The sequence below is a fragment of the Schistocerca gregaria genome, chromosome 1 (genome assembly GCF_023897955.1).
Source record: "Schistocerca gregaria isolate iqSchGreg1 chromosome 1, iqSchGreg1.2, whole genome shotgun sequence".
Taxonomy (NCBI): Eukaryota; Metazoa; Arthropoda; class Insecta; order Orthoptera; family Acrididae; genus Schistocerca; species Schistocerca gregaria.
Window position 1 is genome coordinate 1,101,160,668 of NC_064920.1, and position 15,306 is coordinate 1,101,175,973.

At 39.2% G+C, this 15,306-nt stretch overlaps 1 non-coding gene across 1 annotated transcript; it reads left to right on the forward strand.

Moving 5' to 3' along the window:
• The first annotated feature begins 14,384 nt into the window (after positions 1-14,384).
• Positions 14,385-14,466, forward strand: Trnal-aag (transfer RNA leucine (anticodon AAG)). Its single transcript has one exon. It is a non-coding gene; the product is annotated as a tRNA-Leu (tRNA).
• The last annotated feature ends 840 nt before the right edge of the window (positions 14,467-15,306 follow it).

The window sequence follows — 15,306 nt, forward strand, 5'->3', positions numbered from 1 at the left end:
TATATCCATGCCTCCAGCTGTCATCATGCACCACAGTATGAGGCAGAACAACATAAACTGGTCTGCAGGGCACATGCAACATCAAATGAAGAAATTGTATCAAGGTAGCTCAACCATCTTCAGGATGTATTAGAGAAAAATGAGTATGTTGGGAGACAGGCAGAAGGTACAGGCCCAGAAAATAGAACACAAACCATCTCCATAAATGCATGCACTATTAGGTATGGTGAAACATGAAAGGGGGCTCTGTAAACTGAGGTCTGTCATATTCCACACAAATGTGGTAAGGCATACATCAGGCAGACATTGTGGGCAGTCGAAGAAGTGCAGGACACACCCGTAATTTAAGAAACCAACAAAATCTGTGGTTGCAAAACATTATTTGCCTACCAAGGAATGCAATAAAATATGAAGAAACGAAAGTGCTGAGATGGACCATGTCATTTTGAGACTGTCTTCTAAAGTAGACTATTGAAATGGGTGGCCAACATCCTGGTCAACAGGGACAGTGGCTTCAGTCTCAGTAAAGCATTGGAACCCAGTGTTCAGCCAACTGTAGTTATAATGTCAACCATGTGTGTCTTCTGCAACTGATAGGTAGTATGAGAAGCACTAAGGGGCAAGTGTTTGCACATATCATTTGGCAGTCATTCCCCCCTCTGTGTGTCCCCCCCCTCCGCCACCACTCCACCTGACATGACATGCAAATGGGTAGTGACAGAAGGGATGGGAAGTAAATTAGTAGAAAGGAGGTGTGATGTACTGAAGATACTCATTCTACAGGTATCACCTGAAGATAACAAGGTGTGCTGTCGAAATATCGTGTTTCATAAACAACTGCATCTGGCTGTACACCTGAGAGTAATGAAAACAATTTAAATAAAGTATAAAATCATTAGCATAGAGCAAGAAAAGTTGTGAGCTCATGATTGAAATCTGCAGTATGCCCACTGTTACTTTTCCCAAGGCAGGTGATATTTAGTGTTTTTGTGAACTGAACAGCCTAGTGTGCCTTTCAGCATAAATAAAATAAATAACAGGAAGTTATACAGCATAACTTGATATCATATTTATGGAGAACATTAGAGTTGGAGTGTCACACAACTTATCAGTTTTCGGTCTTGATTGCAAGAGTACTTCGATTACTACACTACACCATTAATACATGATCTGATTACCACTTGTAATTATCATTATCCTGCCATACAACAGTACTGCAATAACATGTCAAGAATATTATATGCCATGTTGTGCGTCAGTAGAAAATGAGTTTCTTAGTTACATGTTTTATACATTGTACATAAACATTATAATATGGACTGTGTCAGCTGACTAAAACTTGGACATGCTTCTTAGTAAAGTGTATTTCTGTAGTTGTTTGTAACTGGCTATTTATATCTATTTAATTCCTTTGCAGTTTAAAATGAAGTTAAATGAAAAAAGCTCAGCTGTTAGCAGTAAAACAGATTTCTGAAAAGACACTGATGTCTACAGCCTTCCAGGATTTATTTGAAGACATTGTCGTGTTGCATTTTTTTAAGGAGCAGTGAAGGGAGACGGGCACGAACTTATTGACAAATATTCGTCTTTAAAACTAGCATGTATAAGTCATAAACTTCATTGCAGTTAATATTTTTAAGCTTTCTCTGAAATCAAATTTTGATAAATGATTAAGCAGGATATGCTTTTTTTAAGTGTCTCTGGTCTGTGTATGCAATATATATAATAACTTACAGCATATCATATTTCTAACAACACACATAAAACAGAATAGCCTTGTGTTTAACTTCCACTTGGAAAACACTATCTGACTGCTACTATCTTGAGTAACTCAAGTATTGATACATATGACTACTACATAATTTCAATGGCCTTAAACAGCATCTCTGGATCATGTTTTCCATCAGATTCATTCATGAAATTTACAATGAAATCTCCACAAGTTGTCAACCTTTCTGATTTGCCTGACTGGACAATAAGTGATCAAAATTTATCATGAAAATATCTCTTTGACCTGGTGGAACTTGTATACTAAAACATTTACAAATATTTCTTTTTCAAATACAAAATGACACACATACACTTCCTTACTTTTATCTCTACCTAAGCTACAGTTTGTTAGATTTGGTTACATAAATGACGTAATAAACTGTAGAATTACTGATAGTATTGGTAGCATTGCTAGCGAAAGAAACATAACTGAATAGGGAAAGAAACATAGTTGAATGTGTAAGAGACAAACTAGGAGCCAATGATTTTATTTAGTTTTTTGTTTGTTTTGCAGATAATTAGAACTGCTTATTGTTCTGTGTTAGTCCATTGTGTATTCACAGTTTCAATGTTGCTATAAATATTGTATATTTTTAAGTTACAAACAGGATGATAATTACATAGAACAAAAATGTTCTGTAGATTATGTGGCCCCTTTTATATCCTCAGTTTGTAGACAGTTCATGGCTTGCAATTTCTAGGTGAATGTGGTAAAATTCTTATCACATATGCAAACAAAATGATCAAAATGAGGTAATGCTCATTAGGTATGCAACACACTTAATTTACAGGTAACACAGTTATGATCTTAACTGACGAATGCTTCTAGGAAAACTACCATAGCCCACACTTACTTATGGCAGTCTAGAGTAGCCAACAGTAGTTTTGTAACTCTACTATTACCTATACAGAATTTACACCTGCATTACTGATTTAATTCTTATCTTTTTAATGAATGTGACACCTTCAGTGTATTCTTACCATCAATACAAGACAATTTTTTACAGTTTCTGTCACCACTTATGTCTTGGTAGCCAGTCATATCTTTTCTATCCTGCAGTTCACAGCTTCCAATTTCTAGGTGAACCTAGTAAAACACTTATCATATATGTGAACAAAATGATCAAAATGAGGTAATGCCCATTAGGTATGCAACACACTTAATTTACAGGTAACACAAAACACATTATTAACCACACAAATTCATAATGACATTTGTTAAGAAACAAATGATATATCATTCAAGACCACATGAAATAAGAAACACAATGTTTACTGGCACAATACCAGAGGACCCACACCACAATGAGTAGCATAGGCACAATGATGATGCAAAGCACAGCAGATCATCGTTGCTTGTCTCGATGAGTTCCGTTAAATGGACAGTGAGGTAGATGTTTCCTGGCCCGACACTGCTGGAGCAACTGTATTAGAACTGGAACTCGAGCTGCAGCTGCAGCTGGTCTACTGGAGGCTGTGTCTAGCCTTACACACCCATCAGGCCGAACTATTTTTTGTTCATGTGATTTGTGGGACATGTTGTTTTTTGGTAGCAATGCTGCCGGTTTCCTGGTGCGCGCACTTCTCAGAAGTGTAGTTTGTGCCCCCTGGTGGAGTGTGGAACAAATGGCATATAACCATAATGTTTTTATGCAACACAATGTTGTGACATGCAATACCCATTTTATATTAATACACAGGCGGACAGTGGGTAGGAAACTCCGCATGGCCGAGACATTGGACTGGCAGTGGATATATCCAGTCTACGGATGATACACAATATCCTTCCCACTTAAGAAGGAGATGGCAAAGCCATCTTGGAAGAGGCTGGCCATGGCTGCTGCATTGTGGTGAAGGTGCAGAACCGCATTGGGCGCAGCTAATTTAGAGGGAGCATGATGGCCGGGCAGGACAACCCAGTTGAACACCCTTTGAGTTGCAGCTTTTGGATTCAAACAGATGCTGGCACAAGAGCCATTATAGGCACTGGAGCCTAATGTTGCAAAGGAACCTGACTGGAAGGTGCTGGACCAGCCCAGAAACATGGGCTGTGGACAGGATCCCTTGACTGGACATAAACCTTGAAGTAGAAGATGCAATGAACAAGACTTCTGAGCTTGAGGTGTAGGGCCCATCACTTTGGAGAACAAGAATAGCAAAAGTTCATAAAACAATGCATAACAACTTCAAGAAGCTCAGTGTAATTTGCATGAAAAGATAGAATTGAACCATTAAGTACCACAGGAAAATGGTCCAAACAAAACAAGCATGCCTTGTCCGTGTAGGGGAACATAAATGACCATTGCAGGAAGTGACGTGGAACACTGGGTGTCGGGAGAACTTGTAATGAAACCCCAAAGAAGCCACAGCCCAGACCCTGCATGAACACGCAATAGGATCAATGGCGCATTCTGGGATGGTGAGCAGGTGGCAAGACTGGCAGCAACAATGGGAGCAGCCACGTGGTCGACCACAGCAATGCCAGTGGAGACGACAGGACTGGCTATAGCAATGGTGGCGATACAACCAGCCATGGCCAGGCCAGTGATGAATACATTGACAAGACAGCTGGCATCAGCATCTACAGAGCTGCTGATGGCTGGTTGAAACAGGGCCGGCAGTCTGAGGATTGTGAGTTAATGAGCATTTTGCTCTCATTTCAGTATATGGCAGAAAGTCAGGCTTCAAGAATTGTGAAATGAACTCCGTCATCCAGTACTGTCTGTCACAGAGGGTGCAGATTCACCACGAGATGGGGAAACCCACAGGCGTCTGTTGTCTACTGAGGCCTAAGCGCTGTAGTGTGCAAGTGAGACAGATGAGAACCTACGTCACAGGGAAACCCAGTAGAAGGCATTTGTGGCCAGGGAGACGTAGCAGACCTAAGATCGGCCATAAAAGGAAAAATTTAGGGAAACTATTTAACTCCGTAATAATTCAGGGAATGAAGCCACAGTAATTTTAATCTGCCATCCTCCATAAATTTTCATGGTGATCCCAATAAAAGTTGAATATTGATCCTTTCTATAATAGTTTAGGATTTACTGTTAAAGTGAAATTATCAAGTTTTGTAACAAATACCTTAATGCTAAAATCTGAACGCTTCAGTCAGTCTTACCGATCGACATTTCCTATAGAAGTGCATGACTAAAATGACAATTGTTGTGAATATCAACTCAGTAACTTTATTTGTTTAAAAGATAATAGTAAATTTAAATTGTCAGTATTTTCAGTGAAGCATCAAATCATCATTTCCTCCACACAAAACACATTGAACAGTGGCAGAATGACACCTCATTGAATCATTAGGTAATAGAATATTTGTTGTAAAGTTGAATGCATAAAAGTTACTTTGTTTGTTATTTATTTATTTATTTATCAGAAAACACATTTGTGCAAGACTGCCACCCATGACACTCAAAGTTAAAAAGGAAATTGTATTGGCTTTATGTAAAAGAATGTAAAGTTTATTATGTAATGGGTATTGTTGTTACTTTATGTAGAACGTGAAAGATCAAGCTTGGATAAAATGTAAAATAATGTAGAATAAGGTGAAGCCCATCAGATGGACAGCCTTAGGAAAGGGAACTGCCCTAGTCAGTTAAGTGAGGATGTTTGGCATTGGAAAAAGTGGCCGGTGACGGGCAGAGGGACAGTTCAGATTGAGATACAAAAGTGGACAGTCGGTCTTTAGGCAGCTAGAAAGGGAAACGCTTTAGAATTTTGCGTTGCATGGTATTGTGGGACTTAGTCCCTGAGCAGTGAGCAGCCGCGTGCCTGGTGTGAGCTCTAACTTTTCATGTAAATATTGAGTTGGAGTATTGGACTTGTGTTTTGCGATGAGATTGTGAATGATCGAACTGTGTCAAATGGATATGCCCTCAAGTGTAATAGTAATTTTAAATGCGACCACTTTTGCTATTTGTTTTCTTTCTGAATAAACATTATTCTAACCAAATTGCAGCTGTGTGACCTATATCATTTATGGGTTGCTAATTTAGTTCCCGATGTTGTTATTACTTGTTACATTAACTTTGTTTCATACAATTTCACAAACTTGCCATTAGCCAGACAATTTAACCAAAGGGTCAAAAGAGTCTAATTTAGGGCATGTAATGCGACACATGTGGTTCAACCCCTAGACAAGTTTGAGCCAAAACATTTCAATGAAGAGGAAGCGCATGTGAGCCTGAACATCTTTGGGATGTTAGCTCACAGGATTTACAACAGGACAAACATTGTTGTGACAGACATGTCAATGACTAAGAGAGTTGGCTGTGACAGGGCTGGTGATGCGCAGACTGACTGCATGACTGATTTCATTGCAGGCAGACTTGCTGATGCTGGTGGGCTGACTGTGACAGGGCTAACGATCTGCGGACTGTGGACAAGTCTGATGCCTCTGGCGACAGGCTTGGCTACAAGAGAGACTGCTCTAATTGAGTGGGCAATGACAAGACTAAAACCAACGACGAAAGAGGTGCCATCTGACGGTGTCACAAGCAAGGGCTGGGCTGAGAGTGGTGGGACTGCTTTCGTGGAATTCTGTCAACATGAAACTGAATGTTGCATGATACAACAACATAGCAAACAACCTGACTGAAGGTGGTCCAGTATGCCACTTCTGGACACCCCACCCAGACAATGTTCATGAATACTCATTGGAACACTTTGCTGAAGACTGGTATGCCAAGACACCATGTCGAAGTGTGCACATGTTGCATTTGTCTGTCACTACAATTAAAATGCACATCTAAGCGTTTCTCCAACAAGTCGCAGTCTACATCTTCCGGACGAGAGTCCAAGAAAACCCAACAACACAAAAAAACAAGAAAGTGACCACTGCACTGCGAATTTGGCATGCCGTAAGCTATGAAATTCAGTCCCAGTTGTTGATGGTACATGACCCTGTCCTCCTCCTGGCTCTCAAACACCTGAAACTTTTTTGCAGAAACAGGAGCAGCATGCTGTGAAACTGCTGCAGCCAAAATCTATGTTAACCCCTGCAGCAGTTTCTGAATTTGCTGCTCCTGTCAGTGAACAACATGAGATAGAGACGACTTCACCAATGGGGTAGACATCATAATGTAAAAGGGCACTCAAACCAGAGACAAAAATACACTGCCAAGTCTGGGACTTGAACTGTCACAGAAATACAAAAAAGGCACTAATTAACCATTGTAAACAATACAGACCAACAGCATCAACTAAGAGAATTTCTTTGGCAACAACACATGAATGGAAGACAACCAGTGGGACACAAAGGTACCATCAAAAGGTTTGCAGAATGCAACTAAAGCCACTGAATACAGGCTAAGAGAACACCAAACACAGGAAAACACTGCCCACTCAAAACAAAGCAGCACACAAGGAAAAATCCATTTGCTGAAACTTCATAACCAGTGAGAAAAAAATAGACAGCTACTCCAGCAAACAAACTAGCACACAGCAAGAGCCATAGACAACATGAAAAAAATCTTGTCACCAATGGGCTCTATGGCGAACAAGGCAAGTGTACCAAAACACCACAGTAACAATTCTTTACTAAATGGTGGATGAGGGGAGAGAAAAGAACTTTGATAAAGTACTTTAACACAGGTGGACACGGACTTGTTGCCAGTTTCCTGTCGTACACTTTATAGGCAGTTGCTTTCTGTGTTAAAAGATGACTCTCAAGTTGCATTACAAAACACTTTATTGACTGCACAAATTCACAATGATGTTTGTCCAAAAACAACAGCTAAAAGATCGTTAAAGATCACTTGAAACAACAAAGACAGAGTTTACTTGTGTGATACCAGATCTTTGGGTAGCATCGTCCTGTATTGCTGTACAGCAGCATCTGTGAGGACCCGCACTGTATAGCGTAGAGTACCATGGCTTGTCTCAGAAAGTTCCATTAGGTGGACTACGAGGGTAGCCAGTCCTGGCCTGGAACTACAAGAGCAACTGTACTGCAACTGGAATTCGAACTGCAGCTGGCCTGCTGGAGGCTGTGCCTGGCCTTACATACTGGCCTGCTGGAGGCTGTGCCTGGCCTTACATACCTAGCAGGTGGAGCTGTGTTTGCATCCAAGTGGTATATGAATGACATTTGTTCTTCAAAAGCAATTCCATTGGTTTCCTGGCGCGAGTTGCTTGGAAGCACATCTGTTGCTGTCTGCTAGAACCTGGAACAAATGTCATATAAACATACTGTCAGGACATGGGATGCTCATCTTGTATGGATGCACAGTCACAGGAGAAGAGACACTTGCGTGCAACAGTTAGGCAACTCTTCAGAGCAGAGATGTTGGAGTGGCAGTAGGCATATGTGGCCTACTGCTTTAGTAGTTATTTATTCTGCTAAGTATTCGTGTAAGTTACAACTTTATTATTTCTTGAGATACCCACTACTCATTTCCTTAGCCTCCAACTAGAATGTATTCTCTCTTCTCTGCATTCATTACTAAACTACAGTTCTCATTCTTTGTTTTGTACATAATGCACTTCAAAAACTTCTGTTACGAATAATGGAATTGGCAGCCAACTATAAGCCATTGCATTTCCTTCTCCAGGAGGACAGACATGTTGTATACACATGGTGAAGAAAAAAAATGCCACACTTTGAGGTCGGCATGTGATTCCTCCTCCATGTTCAAGAGAAAAATTTTTATTGCAGCATTGGAGTGGGTAAATTTTGAAAACACGTGTATGAAAGTGAGGAGCTGGTAACTGTCACAGGGTGCAGCACATTGGAATGTAAAAGAGGAATGTATATCGCCCAATACTCCCATACTAGCCATCATAACTCACTGAGTAGACTGCTGGGACATCAGACTCACATCCATCATGGTGCTATGGTTCAAACCCTTATTAGATTCCTTTTTTATTTCTTAGATGTCCTTTACCTTTACAAGCAGGACATCATTTTGTCACGTGACAGTGGTGTGTCACATGATAGTGGGATCCATTAAACTACATGCATGTGTCTACTGACCGCACAGTGCACAGCCGTAACTGGTCCCGTCAAATACATGTAAGGCAGCTACTCAAGATTGCACACCACATTAACAACCATGGAGATCACACGCCGTACTAACAACCATCTTCCACCTTTTGTAACGTCCAGGAGACCATCATAAAGCACAGTGACTTAAGTGCAATTATTGTCTTTGAATATGTCTATATGCTTTTGGCCTTGGGTGCATCTGATAACCAAGTCGCCGCTGCTGATTGTGTTTATGCTGCACGGTACTGTCAAAGGCAACATCTCGACTATAATGTTTTTCATCACCAGTAGCAGTGCCTTCGGGAAAACAGTAATCTTCGTTCGCAAGTAGTGGAAAGAGGTCGTACAATGATTGGATGTACTCCGCTAACAGACAAAACGATTCTTGAAGCTGTTCACCAATCACTCCAGCAAAGTACCTGTGATATTGCAAGCCAGTTCCAGGAACCTCAAGTACTGGTTGTTGACGTGTTGCACGATAAAGAACTGCATCCATATCATTCCATGTTAACACGAGCCAGAAGACCACATCCGACGAGTACTCTTTTGTGAATGATTTAGCACCAAGTGGAAGATAGTGAACATTTTATAAATAGTGTGGTAAGGACTGACAAATCTAGCTTCACTCATGAAAGTATTCTCAACCTCCACAACAGCCATTATTGATCGGAACACAGCCCACACCATCTGTGAACTCTACTTTCTGGGACACTTTGGCATAAATCTGTGGCCTGGAATCCTGAGAGGAGCACTTTTGGGCTTACCTATTGCCAGATGAATTGAATGCACCCCTGTATCATGTGTGTCTTTGCAATACTTTGCCTGACACATTATAAAATGTTCCACTTGTTTTTTGGTGACAACTGTGGTTTCAGCATAATTGTTCATTGCCATACTTGGGAATGAATATGTGTAACTATTTAAATTAAGTGTTTCTGGGGAAATGGATTGGTCATGGAGGTCCAACATTCTGGCCTCCATATTCCTCAGACCGTAACTCAATAGATTTTTAGTTGTGGGGATACTGAAAGGAGCAAGTTTATATTATGCCAGCATTGGATGCACATGACCTAATGACTTGTGTGCCTGACACTTCAGCAATGGTGGATGCAGGTGTGTTGCATAGGGTCTAGCGAAGCATGATGCAGCGTGCAGAGAATGTTTTCAGTTGCAGTACACTCACTTTTGAACAGCTTCTCTAAGGTGAATTTTGCTTGTAATTGTATGTATCAGCTCTCCAAAGCTTGTGTAAATAAGCCTGGACTTCAGACATACAGAATGGAAATATTTTGTTGAGGATGAACAGCATTCTTGCCTAAATAACTTAATGACTTGAATAAGTTCACAAAGTTCTTGTATCTGAATGGAATGTTTTACTATCTGTTTGTGAGCTATAATGTTTAGTAATTAGGCTTTATGCTATTTTTGAAAAGTAACTGTTAAATCTATTCTGGCCTGGGATGCTGGGGTTGATGGTCGTGTGTGTATGTGTGTGTGTGTGTGTGTGTGTGTGTGTGTGTGTGTGTGTGTGTGCGTGTGTGTGTGAATGCTGTGTCTCTCTCTCTTTTACTGATGATAAGTTATGGTCGAAAGCTATATGTAAGAGTCTTTTAACTGTGCCTGCCTGCAACTTTACAGGCTTTATGGTCGGTAGCAATCTGTCTTTTCCTACATTGTTGTTTATTAGCCACTTCTGTGGGTCTGTTATTTTATTGTTATTTTCATGACATTCTGTGTTGTTCTGGTCTAATAATGTAGTACCTGTTATTTTTTTTTTTTTGATGGTAGTCCATAGAAATTCAAGATCATGAACTGATATGTCCTGTATGATTTGAGATGAAATTGCCCTAATGATATTCCCTATAGCTTCTTAAGTCTTCCCTGTCTCATTTTTATGTGTGTGGACTATTAATGATTCTTTCGGTTCTGTTGTTATGGTCTCACTTTCCCAGATTACAGTATGTGTATCAGGTGAAACAAACTTCTATGCAGTGCTTCTCCTTCATATTTTAGTATTTCAGCTGGAAAACGTCCCATTTGTCTTACCATGTTTAGGCATTTAATACTTCCCAGCACATGTTCATATGTTGTTTCTGGAATGTGATCATTTTAAGAACTGCTGCAGGAATTTGTAATTGGTGAGTCTGGATCAGAACAGTCAACTAGACTGTCAAAATATTACTTGCTTGTTGATAAAATTTTGCTTGGTTCAATGGCATATCAAATTACCATCCTTATACTTCATGGCCTTATGTTTGTGATTAAAGCTTCTTTCAGTTTTGTTGACTGCGTCATACATTTTTAATTTTATTTATTTATTTATTTGGTCCTGTTGAGTACATATTATACAACCTGTGTACAAGTAATATAGGTCAAGTCAATTGATACAATGCAATAGTACATGAACATTTATACATCACATTGCACAGACATTTGTTTATTTACCAAGAAGAATTACCTACATGCAGGATTAAAGCCTGCCTTATGCCAAAAACAGTTTAAGTGACTGTTTAAAATAGTAGAATAAGTGATGGTGCATATTTCTATGCTACTAACATATATAAGCAGGTAAATTTGCTTCATGGTCATGGTTTGGATTGAATACAAATTTTAACTGCATTCCTTAAGAAGAGGTTTGAGTGAATGCTCACGAGTATGGGATACATGGGAGTTCACATTCTCTTAATGACATAGATAAATTTAAATTTTATCACCACAATTTCAATTAAACTACAAGTAACAGCACCACACTTTATCTTTAAGGGAGTGCTTTCCTTAGGCAGTTTCCCCAACTCTTATTCCTTATAACTGTAAGTATTCATTCATTTTATAGAAAGTTTGTTTGATGATGAGTAATTTCAGTTTCCTTTTGAAACCCTATACATTGTGCACTTCCCTTTTTATATTGATAGGGAGCTTATTGAAGACTTTTATATCTGACTCAGTAACTCCCATTTGTAATTTAGTGAGAGTTTCAGAGCCTTGGTGAAAATTTTTCATCTGTCTTGTGTCATGGTTGTGGATGTCACAATTTTTCTGAAGCAATTCCCTATTGTTGGCTATAAATAACATGAGTGAGTATGTATACTGACCTGTGATGGTAAGTATCCTGAGAGATTTGAAGAGACCTCTGCAAGATGCCCCATTAGCGCCCCCACATATTAGTCTCACTGCTCGTTTTTGCATTTTGAAGACTTTTCAACAACTGCAGCATTTCCCCAGAAGATTATGCCATAAGAGAGAACAGAAAGGAAATGTGCAAAATATGACAACAACATTATTTCTCTGTCCACTAACTGATGGAGAGCTCTTAGTTCAAAGCACAATGAGCTAAGCTTCTTGACCAGCTGATCAATTTGTTCTTTCCATCTTACGTTACTGACTATCTGGATACCTAGGGATTTTGTATGTGTTGTTTCATTAATTTTGTGATTGTTAACATGTATGTCAGGAACTTTATTTTTATTGTCAGAAAGTGTATCATATTGGTTTTCGAAAGATTTAAGGTTAGGCTATTCACAGTGAACCATTTGTGTACTTGAGTAGAGACTGTCATGGCTGTATCCTGCATTGTGGAGTTGGGTCCTTTTATGAGGATACTTCTATTGTCGACAAACATTGCTATTTTTGTTCTGTTATTAATTGTGATTGGTAGATCATTAATGTAGATTAGGAAAATTAGTGGCCCAAGAATTGAGCCCTCTGGGACTCCATACTTTTTATTTCCCCAGTCTGATTTTAATACTATACCTGTCCCTCTTAAGACAACCCTTTGCTTCCTGTTCTGTAAGTATGATTCCAACCAAGTCAAAGATTTGTCTTTAATGCCATAATGTGGAAGATTTTTTAAGTGTGTGTTGTGATCAACACAAATCAGAAGCCTTTGCAAGGTCACAAAATATCTCCATTTGATACCTTTTGTAATTTAGTTCACCCAAAATTTCATCTGTTTGGTTAAATATAGCTCTGTCTGTGGAGGAGCCCTTACAAAAGCTGAACTGTGTAGGAGCCAATAAGCCATTTTGTGTAGTGAGACTATAAATCCTATCATACACTATTCTCTCAAAAACGTTTGAGAACATAGGCAGCAGAGAGATGGGCTGATAGTTGGATATATCATCCTTTGCTCCACTTTTGTGGATTGGTATCACTCCTGCATGTTTTAATCTATCTAGGAACACACCAGTTTCTGTAGGTTGTTTGCGCAAATAGCACAATATATACTGAATAAGTCTGCACATGATTTTAAAATCCTACTTGATATGCCACCGTATCCACAGGAATATGAGTTTAAAGTCATTTTATGATTTTTTCAATTTCTTTAGGAGCTGTACTTCTGAAATGAAGTGCTACTTTAGATGTTTTTTTTGCATGTTGTTAAGTAGTTCAATAGCTTCTGTGTGAGACTGTTTATTATGGTTCACTGTTTTTTTCAGCTATAGTGAGAAAAAAATTGTTGAAATCTGAGGCTGCAACTTTGTGGTTGATATTGCCAGGTTTTATGTTCCTATTTGTCTCATTTTTTGTGATGTGCCGTATGGTTTTTATTTTATTGTTTGAGTTGCTAATTTTTTTGTGCGTAGTGCAACTGTTTGGCCTTCTTGATTGCTGATTAAAATGTTATTATTTTGGTAATATTTATGAATAGTTTCAGTGAGTTGTTTTAGGTACCAGTATTGTTCCTCTCTCTTGCAATTTATTTTATTAGCCTGTTTTAGTGTCTGCAGATATGTCAGGATTCTTATTTGCTTGCAGCCATTTTCTGCATAATTTGATAACCTTATTTTCAGCTTCCTCAAATTCTTGGTCAAACTACTTATTCCTGCCATTTTTCACTTTTCGTATGTTATTACTTGCGGCCGTGACGACACTTATTGCTGGCACTTATTGCTGGTCATTTCATAATTTTCTCCCATACTACTTAGAATGTCAAATCGGCCTGAGACTTGACCTTTGTATTTTAGTATTTCTTCTGTTACAATTACTTTTTACAGCTTAATTATGGTCTTGTTTCCAGATCACATTTTTGTTTTGGTTGCTGCTTTCACCCTGACTCTCATCATACTTATTACTAGGGGTTGTCCGACCACATTTCCTCTCGTCGAAAGTATCGTACATTTCTAATTGCTTTTTATGTCTGTTGTCTGCGCGGACAACTGGAATGGATCTGATTGTGACCAGTAGATAGTTGATGACGGTTAAATTTACCATAAGATGTCATTTTGAAAGGCAAATGCATAAAAAACTTATGACGACGTAAACCTGTATCAAACTTACGGGACATGTGGTATGATTAGACTACCACATTCAGGGGTTCAGATCTTCTTCGTATATGACAAGTTAGAAATGCAATCGGACCCACAGACGAAAAACTAACCAAGTCCACCTACAATTAATTGGACTAACGTAGGACGCGGCCTCATACAGTGACGGTTAATATACCTATGAGCGGTGTTGGTAAACCCTACGGCAGCTAACATACAATTTAGGAACGAGTACTACCTAACTGGCAGTACTGCGTAATGCGTGTATGTATTACAATACGCACAAAATAAAAAAAGTATTTTGTAAGTACTCATAACCCGCTGATTTCTACACATATTGGATCCCTCGCACTCTTGTGGGTAGCGTGGCCGAGCGGTCTAAGGCGCTGGTTTAAGGCACCAGTCTCTTCGGAGGCGTGGGTTCGAATCCCACCGCTGCCATAATTTTAACATTGATTTCATGTACTAAAATCCTACTATTTCAATGTATCGATGTTTGCTCCAGATATACCCAATTGATTTTGCGGACAACAAAGTATTTACAAAAAAGTTGTATACCTTTTTTTTCGGAAAGCAGAATAATTCCTTACGATGAAACCTCGAAAGAAGTAACGCTTCATCATCAGGTGTCGGGGAGTACCACCTGGCTACAAAAATGTGTGAGTCACAGAACACAATAGTTTAAAATGTGGTGCGCTTTTTGGTTCTTCTTCAGTGTAACTGTAATATGACAGGTTCCAACTGGAACCTCTACATCGTTGTCTGATCTGACCATCTTACTTAATCTGTTTGTTTGTTCGTCCATTTCTATTGTCGTCTATCATTCCCGTTCTTTTCGTACCTTTCCCCATTTCCTCTTTCTGATCACTTTCAGCTATTATCTTTCTTCCCCTGTTTACTTCATTACGGTATTTCTACGTTTATAAGTGTGTAGTCCACTTGAGATTAAGCATTGTTCTTAACATCCACATTTCAAAACTTCCCAAATGTCATTCCTATTGAGCCGGTTCCGGTTCGACACCATTCTTCCACACAATCCACAAATGACATATCAACCCCCCCCCCCCCCCCCCACCACCACCACCACCACCACAGTCGCCTTTCTTTGGGCTCCTGGTAAGACCTTTGAATGTATATTATGTAGTGCTGGTGAAATTGAATTGTTTATTTCTTATAAAATAAGCTTTACATAGACATTATAACAGAAACAAATCCATAATTCTTATTGCAGCGCTAAACGGTGAAAGAGAAACAATACATTTCCGTTTAAGGTGATTCCTG